The sequence below is a fragment of the Puma concolor genome, chromosome B2 (genome assembly GCF_028749965.1).
Source record: "Puma concolor isolate L17-30 chromosome B2, mPumCon1.1.hap2, whole genome shotgun sequence".
Taxonomy (NCBI): Eukaryota; Metazoa; Chordata; class Mammalia; order Carnivora; family Felidae; genus Puma; species Puma concolor.
This window is the reverse complement of record NC_141671.1, coordinates 17,231,342-17,246,067: the sequence shown is the minus strand read 5'-3', so window position 1 is coordinate 17,246,067 and position 14,726 is coordinate 17,231,342. Positions and strand designations below refer to the sequence as shown.

At 41.3% G+C, this 14,726-nt stretch overlaps 1 long non-coding RNA gene across 1 annotated transcript; it reads left to right on the top strand.

Annotated features, from left to right (window-relative positions):
• The first annotated feature begins 4,055 nt into the window (after window positions 1-4,055).
• LOC147580764 (uncharacterized) lies at window positions 4,056-8,144 on the top strand. Its single transcript, XR_015251064.1, has 3 exons — window positions 4,056-4,195; window positions 7,161-7,348; window positions 7,557-8,144. It is a non-coding gene; the product is annotated as an uncharacterized LOC147580764 (long non-coding RNA).
• Window positions 8,145-14,726: the final 6,582 nt, after the last annotated feature.

Below are 14,726 nucleotides of genomic sequence, written 5' to 3'. Positions count from 1 at the left end.
CTATCTAACGGGGTACCTTCATACATCTTAAAGACTCGAAGGCATACCACAGAAAAAGGATCTTCTATTAATAGGAGGGAGAACTGCATGGTCCAGTTCCCAGAAGCCAGCTTGCTGGGCCAAGTGCAAAGCAAGCAAACGGTCATGAAGCCTTGGTATTTTAAGCCTGGGGCATCTGGTTCAGCTTCTCTACAACTATAGATGGGTCTACATTCCTACTCATCGTGGGTGGAAAAACAGACTGAAAGAAATTGACAACCCTTAAAAAGCAGCGTAATGTCCTCTTGATTCCTCAGCTCCCCCCTCTTCACTTTGGAAGATGATCGCGACTGTCCAGTTTTCAGAAGAGCTTCTTCCTGGTGTTCTCACCCCTCAATGCTTGGCCAAGTGGTCGGTCCGCTTTGCCATCATGGTAAGGGTCCTTCTTAGGCACCATCAAGGCCATGGGAAGATACATGGAGATACCTGGAGGCTTTGGTTGCTCACCTTGGAGTCACTGTCACTTTGCTCTGCTCTCACATGGATGTTCTTCCAGGTTCCTGACTCCTTGTATGCCAGAGACTTGGGCTGGGTCCTTTATCACTGCCACACTGGCCTTCAGGCTCCAGGATATGCCTCCCCAATTCCTGAAAGACTGGTGGACTCTCACTCATCTGTTTAGAGTAAATGCAAGTTGGACATGTGAAGTCCCAGAATGGGTCACTCCTGGTTTATCCTGAGTTTAAATAACTCAGCAACGTTAAATAGGAGCACTCACACTAGGACATACCTAAGAACTTGACAAGGGACTCAGCAATCCCTCTTCAATGTGTGATGTTCCTTCTATGCCAGATTTGTCTGCCTGATGCCACAGTGCTCGTCAATTTGTGCCCCATTAAACTGAAGTCAGGCTTGGGGCGCCTGGGTGGCCCAGTCGGTTAAACGTCCAACTTCGGCTCAGGTCATGATCTCACGGTTCCTGAGTTCAAGTCCCGTGTCGGGCTCTGTGCTGACAGCTCAGAGCCTGGAACCTGCTTTGGATTCTGTGTCTCCCGCTCTCTCTGTTCCTCCCCCACTTGCACTCTGTCTCTGTCTCTCTCAAAAATAAAGATGAAAAAAAAATTGAAGTCAGGTTTTCAACTGTCCCTCTAGGACTTATATAGTCCTTTTAGAGATTGTTGCAGTAGCCTTCCCTGAATCATTCTAATTTGATTCTCTATGTACTTTCTGTTTGATGCAAAGGTCAGCTTGTAAGTCTCCAGAAGAAGAAAATGTGTGCCTCACTTGGGCTTTCTACTAACGACCTGGACAGTATGCTACTCAAAAACAACAGACTTAGGTAATAATTTTCTGTTTCCTATTAGCCGTGTGACTCTCATCTCGTTCAATAAGATGCCCAAAATGTTCATTCTGAATATCTTCCTGATTTTTTTCTTCTTTTTCTTCCTTGCCTTTCTTCCTCCCTCCCTCCTTTTCTTCCTTCCTTCCTTCCTTCCTTCCTTCCTTCCTTCCTTTCTTCGCCCTCACTCCCTCATAGCCTTCATTTTCTCCTTCTTCCCTTCCTTTTATGAGTCAGGCACTGAGAAAGCATCAGTTGCAATACTAGGCAACGGTTGCTCTGCTAGGCTACATGCTCTGCATGGCTACAATTGAAAGACCTCACCATACCTTTTAAGCTAAAAACTAAAAATGTTAATTTTATAACAAAATAACCTGTAACTACCTATTGAAATCATCATAAATAATTTATTATCGTAAATAATTTGTATTCTGTTATGTACATCTGTGTACATAAATTATGCTCACAGGCTGATTGAATTACAAGCTGTCACATCTCATGCCAATCTACTACTTAGATAACAACTAAAAGTAATATACTTAGGTATTATATGCATGTATGTGTATCCTAATATTTCCATAATCATGTTCACATATCTATACCTGTGTATCTATATATACACATATATATGTGTTTAGCCTAATATTTAGAAAGAAATCAAACTATCTCAACACACATATATAGAGATGATTATTTATTTTTGAGAGAGAGAGAGAGAGAGAGAAAGAGCAGGGGAGGTGCAGAGAGAGAGGAAGACAGAGGATCCAAAATGGGTTTTGTGCTGACAGCAGAGAGCCCCATGGAGGGCTCGAACTCAACAACTGTGAGATTGTGAGCCAAAGCTGAAGTGTAACCAACGGAGCCACCCAGGTGTCCCTAGAGATGATTATAATTAGGTAAATATATAATGTTTCTTTGGAGGTCATTTTCATGGCCTCAGTAAGCATTTAAATGACTCAGTTGATAGTAATATGCTATTTGTTAGATGGCTTATAATTCTGAACACATCCAAATTGTGTGTGCAGGTAATCAGACATTCTGGATGACTCTCTCAAGGTCTTCTCATGGTCCATGTGGATATCTTCTGAATGATGGAATTTGAGTATTAGTCTTCTGTGCTCGAAATCAATGTACAAAAGAATTTATATACATAGATATGTATGTGTGTATATATATGCATATATACATTCTTCAGTACTATATATATATATACACACATTCTTTAGTACGATATATATGAATTCTTTTTATATTTATGTTTATGCATATATTTGTGAGTGGTGACTTTTATTTTATTATTGTTATTGCTTGTTTTGTTGTATATAAAGCTCTTATATGTGGTATAGAGGTATGCCTAATATGAGTAATTTATTGGCCTAAATGATATTGTAACTTTCAGCCAAAATGCAATCCTTGTGTTTTCCAAACTGATGTATTTGATTTTCTTTAATCTACTTTTCCTTTCTTTGGATGTTAAGCTGCATCTCCGCTAATAATAGCAAATTGAAACTTTTCCCCATAAATACATTATTTTAAAAACCTAAACATCCATCCCACATTAAAAATATTTGACCAGTCTCTCTGAAATTGACTTAGAATAATTTTGTAAGTTTTACCAATCCAATCGTTTTAATACTTCATGATATCTCATTTTATATTTCATCAAATAAATATGAATAATTATCTAAAAGCGTTCTTCAAGGAGAACAGTTTAAAAGAATTTGGAGAGAAATGTAGTACTTTCTGTAAAAGGTGCTTATGGGAAATATTTCCTTTTTTATGACATTTTATGTTTATCAAGGTAATATATACACACTCAAATAGTAATACGTTTTATAATGAACACCACTCTTCCCCAAACCCCAAGAGACAATACTTTGAACTTTTTCATTGTTATCTCTGGTATTTACATTCATACTGCTGAATAACATGCTTTCTCTGAGATTTCTCCATTTATCAATTTTAGAATAATTTATTGCCTTTCTATTACAGTAGTTCAGGATTAGCTCCCTTATGTCAACTTCACCTTTTCCTCTTATCTCATTTTCCCAAAAAAAGATAAAATGTAAGATAAAATGTTTAAGGGGGACTTGTTTGGCTTAGTCACTTAAGCAACCAACTCAGTTTTGGCTCAGGTCATGATCTCACGGTTTGTGAGTTCTAGCCCCGGGTCAGGCTCTGTGCTGCCAGCGTGGAGTCTGCTTGGGATTCTCTCTCTCCCTCTCTCTCTGCCCCTCCCCTGCTTGTGCTTTCTCTCTCTCTCTCTCTCTCTCTCTCTCTCTCTCTCTGTCAAAATAAATAAGTTTAAAAAAATAAAATATTTGGGGCGCCTGGGTGGCGCAGTCGGTTAAGCGTCCGACTTCAGCCAGGTCACGATCTCGCGGTCCGTGAGTTCGAGCCCCGCGTCAGGCTCTGGGCTGATGGCTCAGAGCCTGGAGCCTGTTTCAGATTCTGCGTCTCCCTCTCTCTCTGCCCTTCCCCCGTTCATGCTCTGTCTCTCTCTGTCCCAAAAATAAATAAACGTTGAAAAAAAAAATTAAAAAAATAAAATAAAATAAAATATTTAATCAATATTCAGTATTTACATTATTTTGATAATATAAATACTGTTCATTTCTGAGCCCAGATTGTTTTCCTCTTTCAGACAATGATAGTGATAAGCTCACTTTTTCATTGCTCAGTTTTCTATGTACCTAACTCCTCACCAATGCTCCAAAATATTCACCCATTTGTTCATTCATTCATTCATTCATTCAACAAATATGTACTGAGTAATGGCTCTGTGTTGGGTACCATACCAGTTCCTACAGACTCATCGGTGGACAAAACAAACCAAAATCTGTGCTTTTTGACAGCTTCAGTTCGAGTGGGGAACAGGTAAACAATTTAAAGCTGACATAGTGACTAAGTTTTATGTTGCTTTTAGAATACGGGATGTGCTCCGGGGAAAAATTAAGAGCACATCACAGAGGTGAGAGCAACCAATGGGGAAGTAGGGGACGCGGAATATGCTGAAGGAGGTTCTGTAATTCAAAATAGGTGGGCAGAGTAGCCCTCACGGAGGTTACATGTGCTCAAAGCATTGAAGAAAGTGAAAAAAATGAGCCAGGTAAGTAAAGGGGGCTACAGGGGAAAGTCCATGCAGGGGCAACATCAGAGGCAACTAGAACCCTGGAGAAAGACATACTTAGGGTGTTAAAGGACCCATAAGGGTGCTCTGATTGCCGGGACAGAGAGAACATGGAAGAAAGCAATGGAAAGTCACCGGGGCCAGATTATATTCCATTTGTAGGTCTTTATTTTTTTTTAAAGGTGGTTTTTTTTAAAAGTTTTATTTTATTTATTTTGAGAGAGAGAGAGAGACAGACAGCACGAGCAGGGGAGGGGCAGGGAGAGAGAGAAAGAGAGAGAGAGAGAGAGAGAGAGAGAGAGAGAGAGGGAATCCCAAGCAGGCTCTCTGCTTTCAGCACAGAGCCTGAAGCAGGACTCCATCTCATGAACCATCTCATGTTTTAGATCATGACCTGACCTAAAACAAAGAGGTGCTCAACTGACTGAGCCACCCAGGGGCCCCCTGTAAGTCTTTATTTTTTATGGCCTGAGAGGTTTTGCTTTAGCTTCAAGCCAAAGTTATTTCATCTGAGGGCAATGATTAGTTTACTTTTTATCTAGCAGAGTACCCCTACTTCAGATAGGTCCACATACTCAGAGAGTCCCATAGACAGAAAATAACTAGTCTACATTACAAGTAGCCAAAGACTCAAACGTTCTATTTACGCCACATAGGAGGCAGTGAGTTTGGTAGACAGGAATGCTGATTCCTTCAACCATGCACGTCTTTGGGTGCTTAGGTGGGTAGCCTCAGTTCTTCTGTTCCTTGGGTGTAGCATCTTCAGTTACAATATCACGTACATCATTTCTCTGTCTTCCTAAGCGGGGCAGTCCTGTTATATACGTGGTCATTTTCGCCTTGGCATGGATCCTGAGCTTCACCCTGCTTAACGGAATCTCTGTTCGCACCATCAACGTCCAATTCTACCCAATAAGATGCAAACTGGATGAAATCTATTTCAGACTGTCCTCTAGAACAAAACAAAAGCTATCTCTCTTAGTGCGATAAACATTTTTCCATCTCCTTTGCTTTAATTAGTGCTGCTAAATATATTAAAAGCTGTACAGGACGTAGGCTCAGTATTACACGAATAAGAAAACCAACATGAAGGCATAATAGCTTCTCAACATTTCCGTTAATCCAGCAAGGAATCTTAGCAGAGCATTGTCTGTAAGACTGCATACAATGCTACCTTTATATGTATTACTGCAGTTAACCTCGGTAACCCTGTGACTGCCCAGATTTGTCAATTATTTACTTCCAGAAGAGCGCTAGAAGTTGCCACAGTAAGTGTGCGACAAGGCGGGATCGGAGCTGGTGGCAGCATGTCCAGAAAGACATCAGCAGACCTATGCCCCAGTCTTGCTCAGCTAAGAAAGAGAATACCTCTTTCCCCACCACAAGAAAAGACAGTATGGTTGACCACCCTCCCTACCAGGCCACAAAAATATGGCCCAATGATTTGTCCTGGATACTCTAAACTTCTGCCCATATATTTTCAGGTCAAACTCTAGATTTCAATACATCAAAATAGTTAGCTCTTAAATAATCTTGAGGGAACGGTTATTTGTAAGGCAATTTTCAGAAAGGACGGACTTGTAAACAGAGCAGAATGGCGATTAATATTCAAGAGACTGCCTCCAACCCTTCCCTGGGCAGCATGGACGTTCGTGTAAGGCCGGCTGGTGTTGGCCTCTGCCCAGGGAGTTCATTCCTGTGAATCCTGGGAAAGACTTTGTTATAACAAAGTTATAGTGCAGCAGAGACCCCACCATGAAGGGTGAATTCGAGGCTTTGTTTGTAGCAAAAGGGGTTTAGAGAAATTTGCAAATCCTAAAATGTCTCAAAAAGGAGCGGACCCAGCAAAATATTTTGCAGCCCTTGCATTTTAGAAATAATGTGATTCTCAAAGACAACCCATAATATAATCCACTGAACAAGAGTTGCCTGGCTCCCCAGGGCTTAGCCTGATTGGGCAGAACAATTTAACGCAGGGATCCCACTTTGCGATTCAGCAGGAAAACACAGACATGTGTCCTAAGAAATAAAGAAGGACATGATGAAATGTTCCAATTCTCTTTCGTCTACCCTAAACGGTTTAGATATTTGGGGGTTTTAGCACAGCCTAATTCTTTCAGTAAAGCCTAGGATGGCTTACCCAATCATTCAAGAGGACTATTTACCCATGTTCCTCTCCGATTACCGTGGGGGTTCACATGAAACGTTAGATGGGATTACTCATTTTAAAACTTGCCACTTCAGAATCACCCAGAGCTTTCATTTCCCGGCTAAGAGGCCTGAGAAACGTCATGATTACCTCTGGACTGAGATGGCAGGCTGCGTCAGAGAATTTTGAGGATGTTATTTCTCTGAACGCAGGCGACTCAGAGAGCCGAGCACCTGCAAATAGGTTAATGAGCCTCAAAATTGCTGGAGTTGTCGAGACCAACTGTTGAGAATTCCCGTGGAGTTAAGTAGGATGTGAATCCGGCTCTGAGTAAATATCATTACCCATGCTTTGTGACTTCCTGCTCTTGGGTTTTGCAGTGCGCGTGGGTTTTTCCCCTCCAGCTCAACTGTTTGGTAGCAGTTGGGTTGAGGGTGGCTGTACGTATTCTTTAAAATGGCTCTCTTGGTAGGCAGAAGCCCTGGTGTTTCTTCCTGGAGCTATCTGAGCCGTAGAGTACTTTTTAGAGAATTCATTGCATTTTATTCATGTTTCTGTGCCAGGAAAACAAGCAATCGGCTCATGTTCTCAGAAAAAGTACGGTGACGGGTCACTCGGAGTGTCGCATTTTTATGTTCAGCAGTCAAAAACAGCAATAGCGTCCTGGGCTCCGAACCCAGGCCCTTTTCGATCCAAAGCCACAAATGCAATTCTGATGACCTGGACGGAGACCATTTGCAGCATATTTTTGGTATGTTTTAGTGTAAATGTCAACTCCGGTTAAAGTACATCATAAGAGGGGCACCTGGGTGGCTCAGGTGGTTAAGCGTCCTACTCTTGATTTCCACCCAGGTCATGATCTCACGCTTGGTGGGTTCCAGCCCCACGTCGGGCTCTGCGTTGACAGCGTGGAGTCTGCTTGTGACTCTCTGTCTCCCTCTGTCTCTGCCCCTCCCCAGCCTGCACTCTCATTAGGCATTTATCCACGGGATACAGGTGTGCTGTTTCGAAGGGACACATGCACCCCCATGTTTACGGCAGCGCTATCGACGATAGCCAAAGTATGGAAAGAGCCCAAATGTCCGTCGGTGGATGAATGGATAAAGAAGATGTGGTATATATATACCATGGAGTATTACTCGGCAATCCAAAAGAATGAAATCTTGCCATTTGCAACTACGTGGATGGAACTGGAGGGTATTACGCTAAGCGAAATTAATCCGTCAGAGAAAGACAAAAATCATATGGCTTCACTCATATGAGGACTTTAAGAGACAAAACAGATGAACATAAGGGAAGGGAAACAAAAATAATATGAAAACAGGGAGGGGGACAAAACAGAAGAGACTCATAAATATGAAGAACAAAGGGAGGGTTACTGGAGGGGTTGTGGGAGGGGGGATGTGCTAAGTGGGTAAGGGGCACTAAGGAATCTAATCCTGAAATCATGGTTGCACTCTATGCTAACTAAATTGGATGTAAGTTTTAAAAATTAAAAAAAAATTTTTTTTAATTAAAAAACCCAAATAAATAAATAAATAAATAAACTTTTTTTTTTTTTTTTTTTTTTTAAGTGTTACCATAAAAGGGCACCCGGGTGGCTCAGTCGGTTAGGCGTCCGACTTCGGCTCAGGTCATGATCTCGCGGCTCATGAGTTCAAACCCCACAATGGGCTCTGTGCTGACAGCTCAGAGCCTGGAGCTTGCTTCGGATTCTGTGTCTCCCTTCCTCTCTCTGCCCGTCCTCGCTTGCGCTCTATCTCTGTCTCTGCCTCAAAATGTTTAAATAAACGTTAAAACTAAATTAAAAACAATTTTTAAAAGTGCATCATAAAAACACAAAGGGTAAGTGTATAGCTCCATACATTGACACAAAATGACCACGCCCAGGTGACTGTAATTCAGATCAAGAAACAAGACAGTCTCAGTACCCAGCAGACCCTCCCCCATGCCCTCTCCAGGGCTAGCCTCTCAGGAGGAGCGACTACCCCGACTTCCAACACTTGGGGTTCTTTTTTCTTTGTTTTGAACTCTGTACAGATGGAATCAGAGAGTGTGACTCTCGTATCTGGCTTTTTTCAACTATGCAGAGATTTTATGCATCTGCCCTTATTACAAACCTTCTACATCACTGTCCCATTGACAAGGAAACCATTAATCTGCCCAGTGCAACAGTTTGCTTTCTTCAAAACGCACCAAGTAAAGACATTCACGTCGGAAATAAATGTATACACGGCTGCATTATATGCTTCAGCCTGCCAATAAGCACATCCGGTTTCTAACAGAGGAGGAAAGGAACATCCACTGGGCCTTTTTAAAGGCAGAAGAGAACCTGGGCTTTGCTGTGCAGCCACGATACGAAATTAAAGGACGGTGGGAAACCAAGTTGGGGGACTCTGTGCTTTGAACTGAAGCATAAGGGTGGTGATGTGCACACAATGTTGATGGACCAGCACGGAAGATGAAAGCCTGCTGTATGATGGCAGATGGTATGTGTTCCCCATAAACAGGCCACTGCAGGTGATATCTTACTTCCTGTAGTTGGTAGTTCACATTATTAGACAAGTGACTTCCTTAGCGTCTGGTCAAGGAAAGGACAAGCATCGTCATCATCATCAGATCATCTTTCATGTCTAAGCTGAATTAAAACAGTACGACTTTGTCACTGATGGTAACGCAAGGCCAAGGATTCAGAATAGTCGGAGTCCTAACGGCAAGTCGCGAAATAATTTGAGGTTATTGCTGCGTGCAAAAATATATAGGGGCCAACTTTACAGCAAGTAAGTTATGGGATTATCTTATCACATGCATGGGCACCACAAATGCAACCGCAGGTTTATTTTACCATGCATCAAGCCTAACAACTAGATTCCAAGTGAATCGAGCACTTGTTTGGAAAAAAAAAAGTAATCAACTACGGATTATTTCAATAACAGCCAGAGTTCCTTCCTGAGTTTCCTGCCAGCAAAAGGCAGGGGGTTTATGCCACTTAGTTTTGAGCAAACCACATTTCTCTAATATGGCTGATCCCTTCCAGTCTAAACATTTTCTCTGAAAATGTGAAACCCTGCAATTAAATCTTCCTTGCCGAAACAGGGAGAGTTCACTGAGCTGAGAAACCAAGTGCATCTCCCATAGAGAAGACTGTGATCGGAGGGAGGGAGTGTTGTCTGGTGGGAAGATCCACTGATAGCATGAAAACAGGAGGCTGCGGGAGGAGAGGAGGGGAGAAAAACGCATGTGTGCATCTGAGACCTGCTATGTTCAAACAGACGTTCAAAGCTGGTTGGGTGTGTGTGTTTGTCTCTGAGACGCGGGAATACTGACAATACTCAAAATATTTCTTATGACAAAGATCACTTTTGAATTAAATAAGCTTTGCTCGTGATGATTTTCCTTCTAGTCATGTTTTGCCTTGGGAAGAAAGGAAAGAGCTTTACTAAGAAAAACAGTGGATTTGTTAATACAGTGATTCACTGGGTTGAAAAGTGGCATCTAATGTTTCACAAGTGTGATCTTTCCTCCTTGAGGATCTTATTTGTTAGCATTTAACCACAGTGGTGTTTCACAGAGGGTCACTTTGGGAGAGGTCCAGAAATTCCTGTCTTTCCCCCTGACCGTTGTGTTGATGACAGTTGGGGGAGGCTGGGGAAGATGATTTGCTCCCCAGAATGCAATAAGTCACATAAAGATTCTGCCTTTGAGAGTGAGCGTAAGGGCACTGGAGGCAGGCACCTGTTTGGATCACCTGCTAAAAATACACCTTCATTATCTTGCCACATGTCCCCAAGTCCCCAAAATTAAGGTAATTTAAGGCAAGCTATCTCCAGAATGCCCTGCTGTTAAAATATGTTCATTCTTCTCCCAACAGACATTTATCAGGCCTAACAGCTGCCGGGTGTGTATAGTCCCAGGTGTAGCAAAAAGGGAGAGAAAGCAGCAATTGAGTAAGGCACGCTATCCCTAGCTTTGTATTAAGGAAGTGACGTGATTTTGTGTTTTAGAACAAACACCCTACTGGCAACTAAGTGGGCATTAGGAGAGGGGAAACATGGACAAGATTTACAAAGCTACTATGTTGAATGGTCCAGGCGTGTGTGGATGAAGGCCTTGACCTCAGTCGGTGATCACTGGGAAGGAGGCAGAGTAAGTATCCGTGAAATACTACAGCTTTCACCGCTCAGTATGGTAGCCATGAGCCATGTGTGGTTACTTAAATTCAAATTGAAATGAATTAAAATTAAATAACACTCAAAATTCCATTAGCCCCACTAGCCATATTTCAAGTGTTCAACAACCATACCTAGCTAGTGGCTACCTTACTGGGCAGTGAAGATAAAGGATGTATCTACATTTGCAGGAATTTCTATTGGGCAAAGCTAGGAAGGCCTTTGTTGTTTCAAAACTTTATGATTAACTGTGAAGTTGATGACACAAGAATTTGTAGTATTGTAGGAGCATTAATTTGAACCATACTGTGGTTTGATATACGAGAAGTAGTTGCTTGGCTATTGGTGAGCTATATGGTCCCTGCTGCCCCCTCCAAAACTGTCATCTCAATGATAATTGGTGATTATGGAACTGTCCTGCATAACACATGTATATATATATATATATATACACAGTATTATGTATTATGCCGTATTATGTATGTAGAGATCATCTATTTCTATACCTATGTCTAGATTTAGATTATAGACTTTTTTTAAGTTTACTTATTTATTTTGAGAGAGTGCACAAGCAGGGGAGGGACAGAGAGAGAGGAAGAGAGAGAATCCCAATCAGGCTTTATGCTGTCAATGCAAAGCCTTACACCAGGCTTGAACTCACGAACCGGGAGATCATGACCTGAGCCTAAATCAAGAGTCAGAAGCCAACTAAGCCACCCAAGCACCCCTAGATTATAGATTTAGATCTAGGTATATAAAACATCAGAGTCCTTCAAAAAAAAAAAAAAAAAGTATGCCAGGATGCATGATGGAAATGTCCGTGAACAAGAAAGGGGAAAAGAACGAGGGTGGACAGGCAGAGTCTTCCAACAGTGCAGGTATGACACCTGAGAAGGCGAGAGGGAAGGAAGGCAAACCGAGTAAGAAGAATCTCAGAGTGTAACAAAGTTCCAAGAAAAATTCAGCCAGGCTGATAAGGACTCCTTGAGTCAATGTCACCAGTCAGGAGAGTCCCAAGTATCACAGGAATGGGTCTGCATTGGTTAGTATCCCCCATGTGCTCAATCAATGTCTGGGAGCAGCCTACAGGAAACATGGCCTTGGTTTTAAATGTGGGAGTGGGTTCAGAGGGAATCAGTGGGGTCCCTCAGATATCATGTTGTCTGGGTGCAGAACACCTCAGCAACACCTTTTCATGACTTCCACAATAGTGGATTTTGTATTATTTTATATATATATATATGCAATAAAGAATAGATACTACATTTTATGGTGTCTTGTATCTAATACAAATATGTTATATATAATACCTAATACTTCAAATGTTAAAATATTAGATATATTTGATAGTGTGCTGTGTTTATAATTATTATGTACTCAAGAACTGGGGAATTCGTACAAATGCTTGTGATAATCAAAGACTTCCTGTGATTAGGTGGTAGAATCAGAAAGACTTGATGGGATGCTTCCCCCCCAAAGGTGGAGTAGACATATTTTCTTTCTTCCTGCCACTAAATACAACTAAAACCCCTGGGCGTTATATATGAAACAAACATAAGGAGACTCTGGAAGGTGGAGAGAAGAGGCAGACTAGCTAGGAATCAGGACCTGAGAAATGACATGATGGTAAGTTCCCTAGGTTTTCTTTGTGCCCTACATGTCCCAAACTGGGCACTAGAAAAGCCAATTAGCCAGGACTGTCATTGAACAAAATTGTTGAAGCCCCAACAAAATCCTAGTCTCTTGTTCCAAAGGATCAGAAAAGAGGTACTCTAGCAATATAGAAAACTTTTAGGAAAAAACCACTCTACTATAGCCAAATACCACAGGGTGGAACAAAAACTGTGGCCACACCCCATACCCACCAGAAAAGGCTAAGTTGAGAACCTAAATTTCCATCTTTGTCAAGCTATAGTGAAATGCTCCAACAACCTACAAGGGTCATAGCAGAGAAGGTTTAGTAGGGAGCCAGAACTTTCATCCCCAATGGTCACTAGTGAGTGCCTTCTTTGAGGTGCCAGTGTAGACCATATGGAGAACTTGAACTTCCAATCCTATCCTGTAGTAACAAGGCACTCCTCCTCCTTCTTGTTTTTTAATTTTTTTTCAACGCTTTTTATTTATTTTTGGGACAGAGAGAGACAGAGCATGAACGGGGGAGACGCAGAGAGAGAGGGAGACACAGAATCGGAAACAGGCTCCAGGCTCCCAGCCATCAGCCCAGAGCCCGACGCGGGGCTCGAACTCACGGACCGCGAGATCGTGACCTGGCTGAAGTCGGACGCTTAACCGACTGCGCCACCCAGGCGCCCCTCCTCCTCCTTCTTTATAGGGTGGTGTCAGAGGGAGCCCCAGATAAGAGTCAGGATTTTACTATCACCCAGCGCTAATGAGACTACTCCCATCCAGGGTGGCAGTGGAAATCTCATGGGGAGCAGTAATGAAGCATTCCTTCTCCTCTCAGCTAGTAACCAAAATGGTATGTGTAGAAGACTAGCGGAAAGCCAGAACTCCCATCAACCCAGCAATAATGAGAAGTCTCTTCCCTTGGGTGTCAATAGAGGCTGAGTGGAAAACCTGGACTTCTATACCACCTGGAGTAACAAGGGACACCCCCCCCCATTCCCTTCCAAAGTGGTGTCAGAAAGAGCCAGCTAAAATAAAAGGTTTAAAAAAGATCCCTAATATCGTAATACTCAAATCTTTCAGTTACAATATAAATTCACTCATCATACCAAGAACCAGAAAGCTCTCATGTTGAATTAAAAAAAAAAATACAATCAATAGATTCCAGCACTGAAATGGCAGAGATGTTAAAATTATTTGACAGAGTTTTTAAAGTAGCCATCATAAAAATTTATCAACCAGCAATTAAGTGCATGCTTAAAACAAATGAAAAAATAGTATCAGCAGAGAAATAGAAAGTCTCGGCAAAGAAGCAGGAGATATAAAGTAGATATAAAATGGAGAATTCTAGAACAGAAAATATAGTAACTGCAATAAGAAATACTTAATGAATGGGCTCAACAGAAGAATGAAAGGGACATAAGAAAGAGTCAGTGAACTTGAATATAAAAAAGAAATTACCCTATCTTAAGCATTAAAATACACTGAGGGGAAAAAAAATGAGCAAAGCAAGGATCTGTGGAACTATTACAGGAGATCTAACATGTGTGTCATTGGAATCCTAGAAAGAGAAGAGAATAAGGTGGGACTGAAAAAATACTCAATGAAATAATGGCTGCAAGTTTTCAAACTTTGGCAAAAGACATAAACCTACAGATTCCAAAGAAGAGAAACAACTCCTTACCTACAGGGGAAGCACAATTGGAATGAATGTACATTTTTCACCATAAACTAAGGAAGCCAGAAGGAATTGGCACATTTTGTGAGTGCTGAAAGTAAAGAACTGTCAACTCAGAATCCTATCTCCAGTGAAAATATTTTAAGGTATAAAAAGAAAATTAAGACAGTCTCAGCTGAGGAAAAACTAAGAGAATTTGTTGTCAGCAGACCTATCCTAAAAGAATGGCTAAAAGAAACTGTCTAAACAAAGAGCAAATAAAAAAAGGCATCATGGAATGTCAGGGAGGAAGAAAGAAAGCAGTAAATAAAAACAGAGGCAAATACAATAGACTTCTTCTCTTAAGTCCTCTAAATCATGTTTGGGCATTGAAGCAAAAATTATGGCACAGTTTCACTTGTAGAGGAAATATTTATGATAATTATATTATAAATGGGGATGGGTAAAGGAATGTCAAAGATTTCTACACTTCGCTCAAACTGGTAAAATGGTGATGCCAGTTATGTGTTTTATATGTGTAATGTTCTACCTTGAACAATCACTGAAAAAAAAAAAACTTTACAAAGAGACATACCTATAAATACTATAAATAGAATGAATTCAAAAAAAGGTTTCAATTCCCACAGGAATCTGGAAAAAAGTACACAGAAATGAAA